Source organism: Halichoerus grypus, chromosome 2, assembly GCF_964656455.1.
Source record: "Halichoerus grypus chromosome 2, mHalGry1.hap1.1, whole genome shotgun sequence".
NCBI classification, from domain to species: domain Eukaryota; kingdom Metazoa; phylum Chordata; class Mammalia; order Carnivora; family Phocidae; genus Halichoerus; species Halichoerus grypus.
Genome location: NC_135713.1, coordinates 52,130,754 through 52,153,832, shown reverse-complemented (window position 1 = coordinate 52,153,832; position 23,079 = coordinate 52,130,754). Strand labels below are relative to the sequence as shown.

Sequence of the window (23,079 nt, the reverse complement as noted above, 5' to 3'; positions counted from 1 at the left end):
TACCTAAAGCTGTGGTAACTGGCACTTAGTAAATGTTCAAATATCTTTGTGGAATAAAACAAAGACCTTTTAAGAATCATCTAAAAATTATTCTAAAATGATTTATATGGTCTAAATCAGGAAAGCATTCAAATACCTTCATATGTCCAACTGTTTTCCAAGAAGTCAATCCCAGTAACTAACAAGAGTTGTTCTTTGATGTTCCTAAGTTTTCAAGTTTCTTTTTCTTTTTTTTTTTTTTTTAAGATTTTATTTATTTGACAGAGAGAGACAAAGCGAGAACAGGAACACAAGCAGGGGGAGTGGGAAAGGGAGAAGCAGGCTTTCTGCCAAGCAGGGAGCCCGATGCGGGGCTCGAACCCAGGACCCTAGGATCATGACCTGAGCCGAAGGCAGACGCTTAACAATTGAGCCAACCAGGTGCCCCATTTGTTCATTTCATAGACAGGTACAGTGGTAGGCTTTGGGGAAGGAAAATTGAATGGGACACAGTCTCTTCTTTCAAGGATGTCGTAGTGTTATGGCACAGAAAACGTAGCAAATTCTAAAATTAGAAAGCATACAGTTTTGTAGGCATGCACATTTGTAGGGTGAAATGCCAATGCCCCCATATGATTTCAGTATTACCAATACATAGTTCACCAAGTACAAAGAGAGGGAAAAAATTCCAGAAATGGGGGAAAAAACTTCAAAGGCACAGGGATTTTGAAGAGCATACCTACGCCAAAATCTAGTGGTAGGGGAAAGGAATGAGCATTTAAAAAAAAATAAAGCACAACTTACTTAAAATAATATTGGGCTTTCATGGGCTGTATGTTTCGTATTACCCAGAATGAGGATATCTTGTAAAGTAGAAGACTTTTTGCTTTCATTAATGTTTCAGGTTTAAAGTAAAAAAAAAAAAAAAAAAAAAAATGAAGAGAAAATGTATTTCTTGTAAGGTTAAATGTTTTCTTCTAAGATTATCATTGCTTTGGTTAATATTTAATCGTGATAATTATTTTTTTTTTCCCTAGGCAAAGAACTTTATTAACCTTGTTTCGAACTTTATTCCCAGGCTTCTTCAGCTTAATTACCTGCAAAGAATGAATTGTGTATAAGCAAAAACTGAAAAGAGCTGCAGTGTCCAAGGGGCTTGGGCTTAAAAATATTAGAGATCTAGATTTTATCAGATCCATGAACAAAATTTTAAAAAGCAGTCATAATATAAAATAGCAGCTCCCAGTAACTTCTTCAAGTTTTATGTTCTTCAGAAGTTGACTCAATTCAGTTTGCTTCATTTTTTTTTTTTAAAGATTTTATTTATTTATTTGACAGAGAGAGACACAGCGAGAGAGGGAACACAAGCAGGGGGAGTGGGAGAGGGAGAAGCAGGCTTCCCGCTGAGCAGGGAGCCCGATGCGGGGCTCGATCCCAGGACCCTGGGATTATGACCTGAGCCGAAGGCAGACGCTTAACGACTGAGCCACCCAGGTGCCCCCAGTTTGCTTCATTCTTGGAAGCATCATCAAAATTCTCCACAAGATCTGGAACTTCATCATTATCATCCTCTCCGGTAGCAAGTGATGCTTTTCCATCCACAGATTGGGCAGAGCTTCAGCCAGTCTTCTTAAACTAGTCAAACTGTCTGCACCAAGTTGGTTTAAGATACTGGGTAGCATTTCTGTCAGCTGCTTTGTCTCAGCATGGCCTGTGATGGTGAAAGTGTTCGCGGCCAGCTACACCTGAACTTTGGGGTTGTTAAAGTAGATCACTGTTCCTTGTTTTGTGAACATATTCACTTCTTCAATACCAGAGATATTGTTTACCCCTAACTTCTTTAAGGAGAACTGAAGTTTTTTATCATCTGCTGTAGCCATTCTATGAACCACGTTCTTCTTTCGGCGAGCAGTTCCTTTCCCACCAATGCGCACTTGTGCCTGCAGTTTGGCGAGTTTCTCCTGGTTCATGATAGTTTCTTTCATCTTGTTGGAGCGGAAATGGGACCGCGGGGCGGAATAGGGTTGACGCTTAGGGGGTCTTGGGCGGACCAGCTGAGATTAGGTGCACACACCCGGACACGCAAGATGGCAGCTAGCCGTGATAATTATTTTGATCTTTCTGTTTCAATCAAATATCACAAATGGAAAGTTTTAGATTATTCCTCACATTGGAGGGTTAATAAGGGTTAATAAAATCTGGGAAAAACCACTTTGGAGAGAATACACGTGAGTAATGAGTGGAATGAATTGGTGTAGTAGGAAGAAGCAGTTTGCTGGAAAGAGAAACAGAAAAATCACGTATGCTTAAAAATGGATCCTATAAGTATTCTATTGGTTAGAAGTTCATTTTTTTGTAAATAAAACTCTTTTAAAAATACAATGATAAAACATTCTTTTAAAAAAAAAAAGTAGATTTGTTAAAATAATAATTCTTGGAATGAAAAAGACCTGGATCATGTTCTGGCTTTAACATTTACTAATTTCATGGGAGAGGAAGTGTCAAACTTTCCAAAACAGTTTTTTCCTTTTTCCCTAGAGAGAGAAATCTCTTTTATAATCTTTTTTCTAAATCTCTCGTTCTTCTGACTCTGGATCAATGGTTGGACCATTGTTATTCATAATCAGGGTCACTGTGTAGCCCTCTACTTTTTCTCTCCAGTAACCGGTAAGGAGACCAAGGCCCACTCCTGCATGGGTGGGCCAGTTGCCCCTCTTGCATCTCTATGTTCCTCTCAGAGCATTCCTTAAACCTAGAGAATCATCCTGACTAGATTCCATTCTTTGACATACAGAAGTCCACTTAGTGCTTGAGTCAAAGCTGTGTGTTTGATCTAGGTTACAAGAAAGTCTTGTGTTCGGGTATCATTGTTTGCCTACCTAAGTCTAAAGTGAAGATTTGGATTCCCATTTATTAGTGATATATGTATTTAGCGTTCTCAGCAGTTATCTAGAAGGAGAAGGTGTTTGATGAAATGGGATTGTGGGGTTCTTCATTTCTTATTCAAATTCTATCCAATAGTGCTTCAAACACTATCTTAATGCCTAATATTTGCATTTGAGGATTAGATATCCAGAGACTTAAAAAAATAACACCATCTGAGTTTTGGCTTGTTAAATAATTATGACATCTTTAAAATGGTATTAGCCTTAGATCAAAGGGTTGAAAGATCAAAATGAGCTACCATACTTTGTACATCACCTGCTGGCATATAGTAAGGGCTTAATAATTTTTATTTATTAGACTCTAAACAATAAAAGGATAGGAAATTGGCTTGTTCACTATTGTTTCTTAACCCTTAGCATATTGTCAGTTTGGGATGTGTGTGTGTGTGTGTGTGTGTGTGTGTTCTACTTGAATGAACATGGGGAGTGTTAAAATTTTTTTTACTGTGTAAAATAATAAGATAATCATCTATCTGACATTCTGGAATGTATCCTCTAATTGGTATGGAGAAAGAAACAGAAGAGACATTTTATGGAATAAAATAACAGTACTTTTGTATTGTAGTAAAATTTGACAGTTTCTGGGCAGCAGAGGATAATGGGTATCTGAAGAATTTGAGTGGAGAACTCAAGAGGTAGGACAAATACACATTCATGATATAGTTTTAAAATTTATTTAAATTTAATATTTTTCAACCAAAACCAATGTGTTTATGTGTGTGTACATATATATTATATACATACACATATATGTATATATCACACAACTATATATACCATATATACATTAAAGAATTATCAAATAATAATAAAATATATTAAAATTATTTTCCTAAAATGAAAGTGCCAATGTGTTGATTATACTAGACAACATAATTGGAGTAACATTTAAAACATATTTTTTTGAAGTATAAGCTATGAGTTTATTTTAAATCAGCAGCTCTATTCATGGACAAATCACCCTCATAAACGTAGTATTTACTGTCAGAATCTTTAATTTGATCTGTGACTTTTTCCAGGAAAGTGTCAAAGTAAACTGTAGCTGACTTTCTTTTTCATCTGCCTATAAATTTGTCGCTAGAGCTGTTTAATTTTTCTTTTCCCTGATGAATTACAGAATAAAATAATTGTATATAGAAAAACATATGTGATTCCATTTTTAACCCTCATAATACTTGCATAATATTGTGATTGAATATGCTTCCCATAAAGAGGGTTTTGCTTTAAACATGTAATTGTGAACAAGTAACTACAAAGATTTGAGGGTATTGCTTGATATACAATTTGATTAAAATATTTATTATTCCCTTGCTCTTCAAAATGGTCAATAATATTACTCAGCTATCTATTTCCTTTTTAGAATGCACTTTTTAGGGCTTTTCTTCATTACTTTTTCTAATGGTTGATATCCTGAGGAACCACCTGATAAAGGATTTATGCCACCAATAGGGGACAGTTATTTGAAAATTCATTAATCAGTTTCCTCTTCATTCTGTTGTCAAGAGCATTTATGGTAGACATCTTTTGAGATTTCTGCTTAGGACATTGACAATTGTGTATATACCTCCTCCCCCCAAATAATGGTAAATGGTCATAAATGACCCAAGCTAGCTAAATCAGATCATTTCTTAAGATGGAATTGGAATTGTGATATAGCGAGAGAACACATTAATTTGGAAAATGTGGGGCTGTTGTGTCAACTTGGAAGCAGAGAAACCAGACTGTGGGGAGAAAAGAATAAGCAGATGCACAAAGGAAAAAGAAAAGAGACTGTGTAGAGAGAACAAGAATGTGAAGTAGAATGAGAAAGAGAGAGGAGGAGGAGTAAGGACAGTTTTTGCAGCATATTAAAGTAGTCTTCATTTCAAAAGAAGAGTATAGTCATTCATTCTTCTCTTCATTTGTCCAACATTTATTCTTTGTCACTGTGTGGCAGGCACCACTAAAGATTCTGATGATAAAGTGGTAAACATGGGACCCTAAGCCATTTCTTTGTGGATATTTTATTCTAGTGAGATCTTCAATGAGTAAACAATAATATAGTATAATTTAGGATAATGGTGAGTAATAAGTGATATAGAGCAGAATGAAGGGTTAAATTGTGGGAATTGGGGAGAGGAAAACCTTCTGTGAAGAGGGGACAGTTTTAGAACCTGTTCTAAGCAATGAACACTACTTATTTTCTATTTTCCCATTTCCTCTCCTAGAGTTGCTAGCTCAGTGATGATATGATTATAGTTACTATACCTGACACTTGACCCCTGAACATATGCCTTATATTTTTGCTTTTGTTTTCTTTAGAGAAACCCCTGCCCAGTCCTGGTACCAATGTTAATTTTTTAGAGTAATTAATGCTAGCTGCTACAAGACATAAATTCCCAAATCTCCATGGCTTAACCCAATAAAAGTATATTTCTCATCTCACAGTCTGATGTAATTTGGGCAGCTGTCCAAAGCAGCTCTCCTCCAAATTGTGACTGGAGAACCAAAGTTTCTTCCATCTTTTAGCTGCACCATCTGGAGCATGCAGCCTTCAAGGTCAGGGCAGCAGAGGAAGAGAGAGATAAAGGAGGCATACCATCTCCTGGATTCTTTAGGCTGGAGATGATACTCATTATTGCCATTCAAACTTACTTGGTTTGTATTAATTCCATGGTTTCAACCTAACATGCACAGGGACAGGGAAATATGAAGGAGATTGGGGATACTTGTTGAACATTAATGATTACTTCTATAAGGGATATATTTTGAAAATAGAGCCACAGGATTTGGTGATGGATGGACTAAGGGAAGGGTGTGAGAAAGGGTGGAAAACCAGAGATGATTCCTAAGGTTTGACCTATGTAATTAATGGTTAATGGTAGTGATTGGGAGTGGTTATTGACACAAGTACAAACCTGACTTTAATAGTATTCAGAAGTGTGCTTTATTAATATCTGTATCTGTGGCTCTTATTGCTTGGTAACATTACCTATACTTGATTTGGTGACACAATAATATAGCTGTTTTATAAAAATTCTTTTAGTTCGTAAAATTGAAATACAGTACTTATTTTTTCTAAACTGAATCTTCAGCTCCCCAGGTGATTCTAATGTATATCCAGGGCTGAGAGCCCCTGGTGCCAAAACTTGTAGATCATTGTAGCAAAAAACAAACAACAACAACAACAAAACTGGGTCTTACTCCGATTAAGATGAGAAGTTACGGGATGGTTTTGGGAGGAGTGACATGATTCTGTCTTTTAACATAACCGCTTTGGCTGCTTTATTATTTTATTTGTTATGATTAAAAACAGATTGCATGTTATTTAAAACAACAAGGCTAGCTAATATCAGCAAGAGAAGTGGAGAGATAAAAGAAGGGAAAGGACTGAAAAGGGAGTCCTGAGGCGCACTGAGTTAGAGAAATGACAAAAAAGAAGAAAAATAGTGGCGATGCAGTAGATGAAAAAACAGGAGACTACAGTATCTTACAATCTAACTGAATAATGTGTTTCAAGGAGTATGAAGATTAAAGTGTGTGTCACAACAGGGTGGATTTTCTGGCAAGCAGACACTAAGACCAGTTGCAGCATATGCAATGTTTATTAGGGAATGCCTGTGGGAGCAAAACCCATGGGAGGAAGAGGAAGGAAGCCACATGGGGCAAAGAGAAAGGGAGCCGCAATGCCCATCTGATGATAACAGCCTCGGCTAACTCCACAGTTAAAATGGTCCTTCCAGAGTTATCCCTTGTTGGGCCCAAATGGTTAGATTTTTAACGCCCACCACAGTTAGTCGCAGAATATGTGTTTTCCTGGAAAGGGTGTAACCTTGAGCCTGGTGACTGTGCAGCTCAGGCAGTTCCTTAAGGGGCTGATGGCCAAGGACTGTTGGCTGACATCTCTTTCAGTGGCTGAGACAAGTCCTTCCTTAAGTGGTGCATCACTGTGCCTACTATAATCCATTCTTTGCACTCAGATTTGTATATATAAAATTTTATATGTCTAGTGTTATAAATATAAATTATATATATATACAGATTAGATATATTTGTGTGTGTGTGTGTGTGTGTATATATATATATATATATATTATTTATTTATTTATTTTTTCTGAGAGCATATGCTCCAAGATTCCAACTTGTCCCCTCTTTCTGAGCTAAACTTAGAAAAGGAAGTTTAGTTGGGATAAACCAGAGCCCCTGCTGTTGCAGCTGGTTTTGGGTTTACAACTGATGCTCACTCTGTCTCTCCTCAACTGTACATTCCAGATTTTCCTAAATAACAGCATCTCTGGTGATTTTACTGGCTTATCTGGTGGCATGGCCCAGAACCTCATTTCTGGCCACTATGCCCTTCTCAGGCCAGTGTTGCTTCACTTGTTGATGTAGCATCAAAACTTGGCAAGGAGTATCAGGCAGCACCCAAGTGGAACACTGGAATGCCAAAAATATTTCTCCTTGCCCACATTGTGTAATAAGAACTCTGCCAAAGGGGCGACTCTTTTTTGCCAGCTAGTCTCTTGACATGAGGCATCCAGAGTGCTCAGGCAACGGCTTTAGCTTATAACTCAAATGGTCTCTTGTTTAGTTCCCTGGTGGAATTGTGCCTTGTGGATTACCAAGATCTCTAGCTCTGAAGAACCTAGAGTTTTTGGAAGACAAAGTACAAATTCTTCCAGTGACAATTAAATCCTGAGTCTGGTCCTTAACTTTGACCTCCTGCTGCAGGAAGTGAGAGCTTATTACCACCAAAGAGGCTCTCTGGCTCTCACACTTGGCTTTCAATTGCTTGTTAATTACTCTCAGCTTTTCATTGTCTTTTTCTAGAGCATCAGTGGAGCTTAGTAATAGCCACTTAATTCCATTGTCATTATGGTTACTATTTACTCCAGTTTTTCAAATGCTTGATACATTGTGTTAGCTCAGGACTTCTCTTGCTCTGGTACACCATCACAATTCAGTATCAGTGAGTTTTAGCAATTGGTTCATCTAGTTGTATGAGGGTCCATCTGTGCTCCATCTACCACCAATGATGGGACCTTAATTGCCAGCCAGAGGGTGACTAATCCAGCTGCAGAATCCATTCTATTGCCTACATTTTGGGACCACTCCTAGTACATACCATTGCAGGTTGAACTCTCTGGGAAGTAGACATGAGAAAGTTCTAATGTGCAGGCTTTTTTTTCGGGTGTGAACATGGACAAGGTGGCTTTACACAATTAAGACAAACTATGAAGAATTGACAAAATTTTATGAGGAATGTTAGGGGACAAATTTAATTCAGCCCCCCCTGTACCACAAATGAAGACTTAGATTCAGTCTTCCATGAGACTTTATCAAATATTAAGACTAGGCCAAAATAAACATTCTTTGTGATAGACCTCACATATGCACTAAGCAGTCTAATCCAGAGCTTTCATTACCCACATTACTATACTGCTGTTCTATAGTAACATTCTGATGGCAGGGAATGGGTTTGCTTTTCTACGTTTTCTTCATCTACTACCCTGAACTTATGCATTTCAGGTTTATTTCAGCTATTTGTGTCTGTGTCATCCTTTTATTTCCTCTGATTCCATTGTAGGGCTTTTGACACAATGAATGTTTAAGCAGTATTTACTGAGAGGTGTATAGACTCAGAGTATTGGTATTGCAGGTCAGCTACCATTTTGCATTTTATCAAGTTTAAATTCAAGTCCTAGGACAGTTGGAGACTTGAGATATCCATGTATTGGTTTGGCATGGTATTATTGCTCTCAGAGAAAAAGGTGAGGACAGATAAGACCCATAATAAAGTCTGAAGTTTAGGTTTGAGGATTTTGTTTAAAAAATTGGGGAAGAGTCTGTTTTCTTCTTCACATTTTACCTTTTGAGGTCTGGGACTAAATTAGCATCAGAATTGCTGGAAACAAATAGACTGATTCTGTAAGGTATTTTGGCAAAATTTATCAGGCACTGTTAACTGTTTATTCCTTAATGTAGTTGTTTCCAGGGGCGTCTGGGTGGCTCAGTTGTTAAGTGTCTGCCTTCAGCTCACGTCATGATCCCAGGTTCCTGGGATCAAGCCCCGTGTCAGGCTCCCTGCTCAGTGGGAAGCCTGCTTCTCCCTCTCCCCCTGCTTGTGTTCATCTCTTGCTGTCTCTCTATGTCTCTGTCAAATAAATAAATAAAATCTTTAAAAAAATGTAGTTGTGGGCACCTGGGTGGCTCAGTCGGTTGAGCTTCTGCCTTTGGCTCGGGTCATGATCCCAGGGTCCTGGAATCGAGTCCCATATCGGGCTCCCTGCTCAGCGGGGAGTCTGCTTCTCCCTCTGCCTCTGCCTGCCACTCTGCCTGCTTGTGCACGCACTCTCTCTCTGTCAAACAAATAAAATCTTTAAAAAAAATAAAAAAAATGTAGTGTTTCCATTTTGGAAACTTCAACTCAAAGATGTAACACTAAACATAAGAAACTTCATATACAAAGATATTTATGTCCATAGAATAATAACAGTAAAAACTGAAAAAAAGCTAAATGTCAGATTATAAGAGAATTGTTGAATAAACTTACATTCATTTGATAGAAAATAGGCAGCCATCAAAAATAACATGGCAAATACTCATAATCTTAAGTGAAAAAAATCAGGATACTCATAGGTGTCATGTATTTAGTGTTTACTATATGCCAGGTGCTTTTCTAAGTGCATTATGTAAGTTAACCCTGAATTCTCATAACACCCTTAGGAAGAAGACATTGATATTGTCCCTATTATGCAGATGCGGAAGTCTAGGCACAGAAGATTTATGGTATCTGGCCAAGGTCATAAAGAAAGTAAATGGCAAAGATGAGAGTTGAACCCAGGCCTTAAGGATTCAGACCTGTGGCCCTTATATGTTAAGGACAGTGATTTGTCTGATAAGGTAAAATTTTGTTTTATTGCTTAGGGAAAGCTTTGAAGTTTGTCTTGAAATTGATGGGCTTATTTATATAAGGGGCCAGGAAGCTTTAGGAGAGAAAGGATCAAGATCCAACCCCTTTCTTCTAAGCCAGTTGGACTGAGGTGGCCAAGTGAGGCCCTGGGATCAGGTGAGGATAATATGACTCCAGAGATAAACTTTCCATAAAAGCAGAAAGGCACAGAATGAATGAGTGGGCTCTCCCTGGCTCTAAAGCTAAAAGACAAAAGGAAGTGACACGAAGAAATGGGTGACACAGAGAAATGTCCTATGCTAGCCAGGCTTCTGTCCTAGCAAAAGTAGTTTTTATGACTGAATCCAAATAGCTGTCATCTTGGGATCCAAGGCCAATGTTGGTGTGAAACATCCTTAGCTTTCACAACACTGATGGAAAGGTTGTCCTCAGGGCGCCTGGGTGGCTCAGTTGTTAAACGTCTGCCTTCAGCTCAGGTCATGGTCCCAGGGTCCTGGGATCGAGCCCCACATCAGGTTCCCTGCTCCGCGGGAAGCCTGCTTCTCCCTCTCCCACTCCCCCTGCTAGTGTTCCCTCTCTCGCTGTGTCTCTCTCTGTCAAATAAATAAATAAAATCTTTAAAAAAAAAAAAAGTTGTCCTCTCTTCCACCTTGAACAAACCCAGTGGTCTGCCTGGAGGGTAATCGTGTCTCCAAAAAAAGTCCTAAGGCCCAAGTATTAGCGTTGGAACTGTACAAGATGATGAAGTCCAACATTCACAGTGGCAACTCTCCTTCTCTCAATCCTAGGCATATGTTTTGGGAACTGTTTAGATCAGACTAATGAACTCTGATAGCTCTTCTGGAATCTTTCAGCTTCAAGGGAGCACATACATATTCTGGCTAAAGTAAGGAATGAGAGCAAATAGGACTTGTCCTTTGGATAAAATTCTGGGTGGTGTGTGTGTGTGTGTGTGTGTGTGCACGCGCGCGCACATGTGTGTGAATAATATGGCATGATTCAGGCTTAAATATTATGCTTTGGACTCAAACTATAAAGATGAACAGTATGGTTACAATATATAATTGATGTTTTGCTAAACAAAACAAATTATATATGAAGAAAGTAAGAGGAAATGCACCAAAATGTTAACATGATTGTTTTATGATGGTGGTTCTTGTGGTATTAAAAAATGTTCTCTGTGTTCAACCTGTTCTTTAAGGAAGAAGCATTACTTTTCTAATGAAAGATAAAAGTAATATATTTATCATTTTATCTATAACTGTAAAGAAACTTATGTTTCTTTGTGATCTCTTCAAACCATTTCTTATACATTTTAATTTATTGCAACCTATTATTTAAAACATATTTCATCATTAATTCACTGAAACTTTTGAAGGAGAATCAATGTTTACAGAAAAAATATTATTCACTGTCTGCATAGAGTGGACATGATTTCAGCATTTCACTTGTATAATGTACTGCCTTCTAAACAGATAACATAAGGACCTTAGGGAAACACCAAGGATGTGCATTTATGATCTATGTACACAGTGAAATCTCAAGGAAATCAGCCCTTTACACACTTCATCTAAAAATGCTGAAATCAACCATGCATTAAAATTTAGTGGTTCAGGGAATGCTCACCAATGTCATCTTCATAACCTCTTACAGGGAGCAAGGATAATTCTATAAAGTTGTTCATTGCATTTTAACACCTCTTTAGTCTGTACCTTTGGCATGTGAAAATTAAATTAAGGGAAACAAATTAAATTGCCAAATTCTATCATATGTTGATTTTTTTTTTTTTTTTTTTACATTCCTTTAAGCTAAAAAGATTTAGTTTTGTTTTGAAGGTTGCTTGGGGTTGCTTGGAGTTGCTTGACTGTAGAAATCACTGAGACAAATTTGTTCACCCAGACAGCAGTCCATGACTCCTACCAGCATACTGGCTCCTTTTCAGGGAGGTAACTTGCAGGAGTCAGTAAAATGCCTTGCTTTTCTTAATGCTGATTTCATGGTCCTGGGAAAGGATAATATAATGCAAAGTACATGGTAAATTTCAGTAAACAAATCAGGATGTATGTTACCTTTGGGAAGTTCAAATACTTAGTAGTAAACCTCTCCTACCCTGTGGAACAGTGGCCCAATCAGGATCACTGGTGGATTGCTGTTCATGCTGTGTACCGAACTATCGCAAGATAGTACAGTGAATGGCACCTTTAGAAGTTGTGCAATCCATAAGGAGAAAGTATAATGGAAAGAGCATTGTTCTGGAAGCTAGAAGAATGCAATTCTTTACCTGACTTTGCTAGTGTTGAGCCATTATCTTGATGAAAATTTTTAAAGAATAAAAGCATAATTTGACCATTGGGGTGATCATTTTATATCAGTAATGACTCTTCTACTTGTGCCTGTCTTCCCATTTTGTTTAACATCATATCAACAAGAAGTAGATATGACAGCAACTGGCATTTTTAAAAAAACAGCTTTGAGATATAATTCACATAACATACAATTCACCTATTTAAAGTGTACAATTCAATAGTTGTGTAACCATCATCACAATTTTAGAACATTTTCATCACTCTGAAAAGAAACCTCATATCCATTAGCAGTCATTCCCCAATTCCCTTCAATTTTTTCTATCCCCACATCCCAGCCCTGGGAAACTGCTGTTCTATTTTTTTGTCTCTATAGATTTGTTTATTCTGAATATTTCATGTAAATGGTATCATAGGTAGTCTCTGGTGACTGATTTCTTTCATTTAGCATACTTGCAAGATTTGTCCACGTAGCATCTGTCAATACTTCATTTCCTTGTTGTGCAATAATATTCTACTGTATGAATATACCACATTTTGCTTATTAATTTATCAGTTGATGGGTATTTAGGTTGTTCTCACTTTTAGGCTATTATAAATAATGCCGCTATGAACATTTGTGTATAAGTTTTAGTGTGAACATACATTTTTATTTGTTTTGGGTATATATGTAGGAGTGGAATTGCTGGGTCAAATAGTAACTCTATGTTTAACACTGTGAATCACTGTTAGGCTGTTTTCAAAGCAGCAGCACCATTTTACAACACAGTATAAGACAATTCCAATTTCTCCACATGCTTAAGAACACTTGTTATTACCTTTTTGATGATAGCTGTTCTAGTGGGTATAAAGTGGCACCTCATCGTGCTTTTGTTTTGCATTTCCCTGATGGTTACTGATGTGTTTATTGGGCATTTGTATATATTTCTGGAGAAATGTGTATTATATTCAGCAATCAACTTTTAATTGAGTGTTTCTCAAGCAACAATTTCTTAGTAGAAGCCTGAGAGTCTTCAGATTCTTAATGAGTGAGAAATACTACATTTTTTTATCCCAAGTTTAACATTCTATCATCTTATATGATGTATATGATCTGAAGAGGGTGTACAGCTCATAGTGTCTCCCCTCATCAGACTGTAAGTGCCAGGAAGACCAGTGCAGTCTGTTTTAGTTATAGTTGAGTTTTTAGCAGCTAGTAGAGAGCTTCTAATGTGATGGATACTAAAAAATTACTGGATGGATAAATGGATAAAGACATCTCATACAAAAAACTCTTCTGCTTGGGGCGCCTGGGTGGCTCAGTTGGTTAAGCGACTGCCTTCGGCTCAGGTCATGATCCTGGAGTCCTGGGATCGAGTCCCGCATCAGGCTCCCGACTCAGCAGGGAGTCTGCTTCTCCCTCTTCCCTCCCCCCTCTCATGTGCTCTCTCTCTCATTCTCTCTCTCTCTCAAATAAATAAATAAAATCTTAAAAAAAAAAAAAACCAAAAAACTCTTCTGCTTGCCTGGAGCAGATTATGCAATTTTTTCTATCCCCTCTAGGTGAGGTTTGTTCTGAAATATTAAAAGTAATAGTACAAACTTAATCACCTGCAATTTAACCAAAAGTTATTATTATTAACCAAAAAAAAAAAAAAAAAAAAGCTTGATTCAAGAGAAATACCATACCTCTAAGGAAGAGAGATCATATATTTCAGGTTTTTCCAAGTATGATATTGTGATATAATAAGAAATATGTATTTGGTCTTTGTCTTGATTCTTGGCACAGAGATCTGGTTTTTGTCCCCATTTCCTGAAATAGCTCTGGATTGATAGAGGTAAAAGGAGTGTGGGGAACCAACTATGTGATTAGAGGGTTGGCACTTTCAGCCCCATCCCCTGACCTCTGTGGAGGGGAGAGGAGCTGGAGGCTGTTAATCACCAAAGGCTAATGATTTAGTCAGTCATGCCTACATAGTGAAACTCCATAAAAACCCTAGCCAAAGGGCTTGGAGAGCTTCCAGGTTAGTGAACAAGAGCACATGCATGTGGCAGGAGGGTGGCACATTCCAAACTCCATGGGGAAAGAAGCTCCTGTGCCTAGGACCCTTCTGGATTTCACCCTATATATCTCTTCACTTGACTGTTCATTTGTATCCTCTAATATACCCTTTGTCATAAATCAGTAATGATAAGTAAACTGTTATCTTGGTTCTGTGAGCCATTCTAGCAAATTATCAAACCCGAGAAGGGGGTCATAGGAACTCCTGATTTATAGCTGGTCAGTCAGGAGTATAGGTGATAACCTGGCAGTAGGATTGGCATCTGAAGTTGGGGAGAGTTTTGTGGGACTGAACTGTTAACCTGTGGTGTCTGTACTAACTTTATTCGGTTAGTGTCAGAATTAAATTGAATTGTTGGACACCTAACTGGTGCCAGACCATTGGTCAGTATGGGAATACCCCCACACATTTAATGTCATAAGTAAAGTGCGAGAGTAAAGTAGAGAAGAACAGAAGTTTTTCCTTTATTTTTAAGATTTTATTTATTTATTTATTTGAGAGAAAGCAAGAGTGAGAGAGAGAGAGGGAACATGCAGGGGGAGGGGCAGAGGGAGAGGGAGAAGCAGACTCCCCGCTGAGTAGGGAGCCTGAGGCAGGGCTTGATCCCGGGACTCTCGGGTCATGACCTGAGCTGAAGGCAGACACTTAACCAACTGAGCCACCCAAGCGCCCCCAGAAGTTTTTCCTTTTACCAGGCACTCCTTTATTTCTGTCACCAGTCCATATTCACCAAGAGTCAGTCAAGAACCTCTAAATTAGTGCCAACAAATAATAATTAGAGGTGCGTGCTCTGCTGGTGAGAGAATATTTAATTGTATTATTTTTTGATGCGGGCGATTTTAAGCAGTCTCGTAGATACCGCAGAACTGGAATATGAACACCAAAATGCTGCTGCTTGATGACTTGAGTCAATGAAGTGTTGCCCCTTCAATCCTTAGCAAGCAGTGCTGAGGGTTGAATTGTGTCCCTCTCTAAATTCATATGTTGAAATTCTAACTTGTGGTACCTCAGAATGTGACTGTTTTTAGAGATCGTGCCTCTAAAAAGGTGATTACATTAAATGAGGTCAGTAGGGTGAGTGCTAATTCAATATAATTGGTTCCCTTGTAAAAAGAGATTAGGACACAGACAGAGAGGGAAGACCGTGAGAAGACACAGGGAGAAGGCCACCTACAAGTGAAGAAGAGAGACTTCACAGGAAACTAACCCTGTAAACACCTTGATCTTAGAATTTTAGCCTCCAGAATTGTGAGAAAATGTATGTCTGTTATTTAAGCCACCTAGATAGTTGTACTTGGTAGGTCTGCCCTAACAAATTGATACATCAGATATAGGTTGAGTGGAGGTAGAAAGGAAAATCTGGGATGGACTATTGCCATAGGAGCATTGTTGGCTCTCTGCTGGGAAGATCAGAGAGATAGAGGCAGCTGAGATAATCTACCAAGAAACAGCAGGATCTAGAGAAAAGGCATTCCTGTTCTTTACCTTTTGATTAAGCACTTCCTTGATATCTCTTTCGGCTAAGAGACAGAACCATTTTCCTAGTTATAAAGGACATGTTCTAAATCAAAGAGCATGGTAGCCATTCAAAATGACAAATGGCAACTTTTCTATGTTTAGCATTTGAACATAAATAGTGGACTGCTACAGAGTAGATACAACTTTTTTTCTTCCTTCCTTTATTCCCTCCCTTCCTCCTTCCTATCCAATGTCTTTTGTAAAAGAATTCCCGAGGTCTTCTAAATATAAGGGATGAAAAGTGGGTTTCGTTTATTTCTGATTCTTCTTCCCATAGGAACTGATGATGAACCTTTACCAGTGTACAGGAAGGATCAATCATTTTTCTATTTCTCCTTTTATAATATCTTTTCCATTTAAGATTGTAAATGCTTTTAAATATTTACATTTAGCATAACAATGGGTATAATAGATTTTATTTCTTCTGGTTCATGTATGTCTAATGTCTCTTTTATATTATTGTTTACTATTTCCATTTCATTTTTTTGCTGGTTGGACCAAGTTGCTAATCATTTCTGTTTTATTGTTGTTATTTAGATAAATTTTATTTACCTCTCTCTCTCTTGCTATTTTGGAGTTTTATTATTCATTTCATTGCTCTGTTGTCTACCAAACTTTGTTAATAGTAGAATACACTTAGCTATTACATGAAAGTAATTTATAAGTAGTTCCTCCTCATAATAAACTTTTTTCTATTGTGTCCCCATTTTCCAAGAAGAAGAGATATTGAGAATAGTCTACCTCTGCATCCTACCTTATTTGAATGCTTTATATTTTTTCAGAGATATCTTAGTATTTTTAGTTCCAGATTATTATTATGTTTTCGCCAGCAGTATGTCTTTACTATGCTAAGAATCCTTGCTTAGCTCTTAAATTACATATGCTCAGCCCTCAGCCACTATATCATTATCCATTTAAATTAATTCAAATCCATTTAAACTAAACTATATATATTGCAAAATTAATTGCCCTCCTCTCAATTTTTCCTCTAATATTGAGATCTCTGTCCTAATGTTTGTATTTCTGGTTACAGATTTTTCCTGAAAATTTTTCTCAGAAAAATTTCTTTCTTTTTTTTATTATGTTATGTTAGTCACCATATAGTACATCATTATTTTTTAACATAGTGTCCCATGATTCATTGTTTGTGTATAACACCCAGTGCTCCATGCAATACGTGCCCTCCTTAATACCCATCATGGGGCTCACCCATCCCCTGCCCCCTCTAAAACCCTCAGTTTGATTCCCGGAGTCCATAGTCTCTCATAGTTCATCTCCCCCTCCGATTTTCCCCCCTTCATTTTCCCTTTTCTTCTCCTAATGTCTTCCATGCTATTCCTTATGTTCCACAAATAAGTGAAACCATATGATAATTGTTTTTCTCTGTTTGACTTATTTCACTTAGGATAATCTCCTCCAGTTCCATCCATGTTGATGCAAATGTTGGCTAGTCATCCTTTCTGATGGCTGAGTAATATTCCATAATATATACAGACCACATCTTCTTTATCCATTTCTTTCAATTTACTTATGATCTTTCTTCTATGTATTCTTCTTTTGTTTTTTTTTTCCTCCTGGATCACCTATTATTTTTAGTTAGTACTCTATCTTCCAAGTTTGTAATGTTTTCTTAATATTTCCCATCTCCTTTATTATTATTTTTGCATTATATCTCCTCTTAATCTTTCAGGCCACTAATTTGGATTGCAACAATATCTCTTTTATTTGTCTTAATTTTTGAGTTTTATAGTTGTATATCATTTTTTTCCACACAGACTTTTTTGTGTGCTCATTTTGAATGTCACTAATTGCTTTCATTATTTTTTTTTCTGTGTTGTTCAAGTTACTGTCTTTTTCCCCAGTAGTTCTATTTCACTAAGAGTCCCTCATTCTATGCCTTCTGTTTGTTTTTCCCTCTATCTAGTGGCTTGCTTTTTTTCCTTTGTTTGTTCCCTGATACTTAGGTTGAACTTCTGGAGTCCATTAAGTACATTAAGTACATAAGCCTTCTCTATCTGGAGAGTCTTGGTTGAGTAGTGAACCAGACAGCAACTTGTAAGGCTCTTTCTGGAGTCTAGATCCCTGAGAGAGGTTTTTCTGTTTACCAACTTCATTATTGCTAAGGCTGGTGTTCCTCATTTTGTGGAATAAAAGAGATGTCCATTGCACGCTTTAATTCCTTTTCAGGTCCTCTGGTCCAAAGAATCCAACCAAACCTCTAAAGCACATTACTTGTGTAGGGGCAGAGCATCAGGACTTCTTTAAAATTCACCATATTTAATAGGATCCCCACTCCAGAAGTATCTCCAGACCATTACTCAGCTCTCATTTCTACTCACTCTCTTCTTGAGAACTCAGTACAACCAAAGGACTTGACTCTATCTTTGAAGTACCAGCTTAGTTTGGGAAATGATCTGTTGGGTTACACTTTAAGAGCAAGGACACCAGAGACAATTATAATTTGTTGTTTCATAAGAATCTTGTATCCATCAATTCTTCAAAAGTTATTATCCATATAGGAACTGAAATGTGTTTTGCATTCATATACTTAACTCTTCATTTCTGAGAACCAGTGAGCTATACTCTTCCTTAGGTATTTTTCTTTTGTAGTCAGTTTGCTGTTTTTGAATAGAGTTGAAGTCTGAGAGAAAGATTTTCTTCTTCTCATTTATTTGAAATACCAACATGAATAAACTTTTTATAGCAAAGCCTGCACTCCCTGAAGAGAAAACTAACCTCAGAATACTCAGGCACCTGTAGGTCATTATGTTCACTTGACTATCACATTCATAAACTCTACTTGGCTACTGAATATCTGGATCAATTTCCTGTCAGAGATAAATGTTTGTAGTGAAAACCAGCTATTACAAATAAGTAGGTGCTGGAAGGAATTTATCGTCTTAAGAAGCATGAATTTATTGACTACCTGTACATAGAATTGCATTGTTCTGAGAGATTATGTTGGGGAAGGGATGGGGAAAGAGGCCAGTGAAAGCAGAAGAGTTTGGACTCTATCCCTGAGGACTTCACACATCTAATCAGAATATATTATGTCTGTATAATGAGGGTTATATGAAAAACCTGTACATCATTGGATGGTTACAAAAAGATGCACTTAAAAATATGTACCAGAAGACCATCTATTCAATCCATATAGTGTAGTGGAAAGATCAGGGAATTGTGGGTTTAAATCCCAATTTGCTTACTTATTAGCTGGGTGACTTTGAGTCTTAAAAACAGTAATATAGTAGGGGAGAAATAGAATAGTCCTGTTTGAGAAATTTAAGATTAATATGATATATACTAAAATGCAAACTTAATGCTATATAACTTCTCTCTTCCTATTTGCAATCACAGGAAAACCATATTTGTGATAATTCCATTTTAGTAACAAAAATAGCTAACACCTATTGAACACTAACCATGTGCCAAGCACTGTACTAAGTGCTTTACATGTATCATTTCATTTTATCTTCAAACGGTCTTATGTATCATGTACTATTTTTATTGCTATTGTACACGTGAGAAAAAAATGAAGATTAGGCAAGTGAGTGTGCATATATATCTCTGTGCCTACATGTGGACATGGAGTGTAGAGATGCATGTGTGTGTAAGTATATGTGCGTGGGGTTGTATGTAAAACTGTCTTGCAAAGCTTGCCACAAACACCTTTTCTTTCCTTTTTTCTTAGTAGTTAACTATGATGAAAATTGTAGTGGAAGAAATCTAGAGGCTTATTCTTACTGGAATTGGTAAACTAGCTTTCCATTTGATCTTTACAGTTGTGTTCACTCTGATGTCAATTTATAATTCTGTTAATGCTCAAATCAACCATAGGGTACATATCTAAACTTAGTACCTCTTGAAAAAAAAAAAGAACCTGGGAGCTAGTACATACCATTGATCTCATGAAAGATGTTAGCATTAACAATTAGCTCTTGTCTGCCCAGTATGATTGCCTAAAGCCCAGGTTACACTTCACTCATAGTTCATACTTCTTTAGGGCCTGCTATAAATTTCATTCCAGTTGAAACATACAAAACACTAATGAGATCTTGACAGGAGATAAAGAAATTCTTGACAACATTTAAATGTCATTTAACATTTATGTAATTTATCATCAAATATTAGACTACTATTCTGTTGATAACTGTTTTTACAATTTCCTTTGTTCCCCTGCTTAAAGATTACCAAGAATAAGCTTTATGATGCCTAAATGTTGATTTATTGAATTGTCATGTACATTCATGAAGTTAACTTAGAAAAATATTTTCTAACTTTTCTTAACTAGCGAAACACTTCTTTAAAAAAATGGCATCTTATGTATAATTCTCTGGTAGGTTTGTTCCTCTAAAACATGGAGTCTAATTCTTCTTGATTTGAGGGTAGGTTAGAACTTATTGACTCTATTCTAGAAAATACAATATGGCAACAGTGATAGTGAGTGACCAGGTCTAAAAATGGCTTTGGGGCTTCCTCTTTTCTCTTTGCCTTGAATAACTTGCTCTGGGAGAAGCTGACTGCCATGTCATGAAGATCCTCAAATAGCATTATGGAGAGTTCCACATGGCAAGGAACTGAGGCCTGAGCAAATAGCCACGTGAATGAGTCATCGTGGAAGCAGACGACTGCAGCATTGGCTCACAACTTAATTGCAACCTCATGAATGACCCTGAACCATAAACACACAGCTAAGCTGCTCCCACATTACTGACTCTTAAAACTTTGGGAGGAAATAAATATTTATTTTTTAAGTGATGACGATTGAATTTGATATTTGCTGAATAACATTTGCTTTTAATTCTCCCTAAATGGATATACAGACAACACAATTTCTATCAAAATCACTACATAGACAAAATTATTCTAAAATTTAGTAGAAAGACAAAGGAGGTAGAATAGCTAAAAAATTTTGAAAGAGAAGAGTAAAATGAGAGGAATCAACCTACTTGATTTCAAGACTTTTTATATATCTACAGTAATCCAAACTATTTGGTATTGGCAGAGATAGGCACAGAGACCAATGGAACAGAATAGAGACAGACATAGACCCACACAAATATGCCCTACTAATTGTTGACAAAGGAGTAAATTAATTCAAGGGAGAAAAGATCACTTTCGAGCAAATGGTGCTGAAGCAAATGAATATCATAGATAAAGAATGAGCTTCAGCTTGTCTCAGACATTATACAAACATTCAGTTAATATTGATCATGGATTTATTTTTATTTATTTATTTATTTTTAAAGATTTTATTTATTTATTTGAGACAGAATGAGAGAGAGAGAGAGCACATGAGAGGGGGGAGGGTCAGAGGGAGAAGCAGGCTCCTTGCTGAGCAGGGAGCCCGATGTGGGACTCGATCCAGGGACTCCAGGATCATGACCTGAGCTGAAGGCAGTCACTTAACCAACTGAGCCACCCAGGCGCCCTGATCATGGATTTAAATGTAAAATATAAAAATATAAAACTTTTAGAAGTAAAACATAGGAGAAAATCTTTAGGATCTAGAGCTAGGCAGAGTTCTTAGACTTGACATTGAAAGTATGACACATAAGATAAAAACTGATAAATTGAACTTTATCAAAATTAAAAAAATTTGCTGTGAAAGGCTGCTGAGAAGATGAAAAGACTATCAATAACTTTGGAGGAGATATTTGCAAGCTACATATATGGCAGAGAACTAGAATCTGGAGTATATAAAGTTCACTCAAAGCTCAACAGTAAAAACAAAACAAAACAAAACTTGGGGCGCCTGGGTGGCTCAGATGGTTAAGCATCTGCCTTCAGCTCAGGTCATGATCCCAGGGTCCTGGGATGGAGCCCCACATCGGGCTCCTGGCTCAGCAGGGAGTCTGCTTCTCCCTCTCCCTCTGCCTCTCCCACTGCTCATGCTCTCTCTCTCTCTGTATCTCTGTGTCTCAAATGAATAAATAAAATCTTTAAAATGAAAACAAAACAAAACAGTTTTGTCCAACTACAAAATGGGCAGAAGACATGAAGAATATATGAAGATGGAAAATAAGATAATGAAAAAATAATCAATATCATGTGTTTTTAGGAAAATCAAAACCACAGTGAGTTCTCACTATTAACTTACCAGTATGGCTTAAATAAAATATAATAACACCACCAAATGCTGGCAAGAATGCCAAGTAATGGATGACTCATACATCACTTTTGGAAATGTTATATGGTGCAGCCATTCTGGAAAACAATTTGGTGGATTTGTGAATAACTAAACATGCAACTATCATATGACTTAGCAGTTGCATTTCTGGGCATTTATCATAGAAAAATGAAAACACATTCACACGAAAACCTGTATATGAATATTGGTAGCAGCTTTATTCATAGTAGCTAAAAACTGGAAATAATCCAGATGTCTTCAATGAATAAATGGTTAGAAAATTGTGGTACATTCTTACCATGGAAAAAGGAATAAACTGATGCATGCAAAAAACTAGATGAACCTCCAGATAATTATACTGAATAAAATAAGTCAATTCCAAAATGTTACATACTGCATGCTTCTCTTTATATAACATTTTTTGAAAAATTATGGACACAGAGAACAGATTAGTGCCTGCCAAAAACTAAAGAGGGAGTAGTGTTGTGAATGAAATATGTTTGTAAAAAGGCAACGTGAGGGATCCTTGTGGTGACGGGAATGTTCTATAACTTGATGGTATCAGTGTCAATACCCTAGTTGGGATAGTGTAATATCGTTTTATAAAGATGTTACCATTGGGTGAAAGGGTACACAGGTATAGAGGATCATCCTATATTGTTTCTTAAAACTGTTTATGATTCTAAAATTATCTCAAAATAAAAGATTTAATGAAAAACCAAACCAGCTTATACCTTCATATTTGTCTGTAGACTGATGTTTAATATATACTTCTGTAAGTCATAATATAGCCATCTACCTTCCTTAGTGATAAGTAGGAATTGATTTAATACATATCTAATGATAAAGTTTAAAGCTCACTTATTCATAAATCATGCAAAAAACTTAAATCTACTCCACAGCTGTAAGCCCATGTGCCACTGCTCCAGTCATGAAGTTGAGAGCTCCCGATAGTACTTAGGAGAGAGTCTACCTAGCATAAATAGAGCTAAAAGTAAAGCCATTGAAGCTCAACGTAGCCCTCAGACATATTATCGCAAATATATGAGGCTGCTACTGACTTAATTAAGAATTCTAGAGAAATGTAGAAAATATAATATGTGTTATTTTGCCTTGAGTAAATGGGATCTGGATTACCAAAGGTGGCTTTTATCTTTTTATTGTAGAAGATTATTTACCTTTTGTGCTTCCAGAGAAGTTGAGGCCAGCAAGATAATTTATGCTAACAGCTTTGCTATTTACTCTTAAAGTATATGGCAAGAGTCTCCCT

The 23,079-nt window shown here is 37.0% G+C and overlaps 1 pseudogene; it reads right to left on the bottom strand.

Moving 5' to 3' along the window:
• Window positions 1-501: 501 nt before the first annotated feature.
• Window positions 502-1,987, bottom strand: LOC118528594 (transcription factor BTF3 pseudogene; annotated as a pseudogene).
• Between the last annotated feature and the right edge of the window lie 21,092 nt (window positions 1,988-23,079).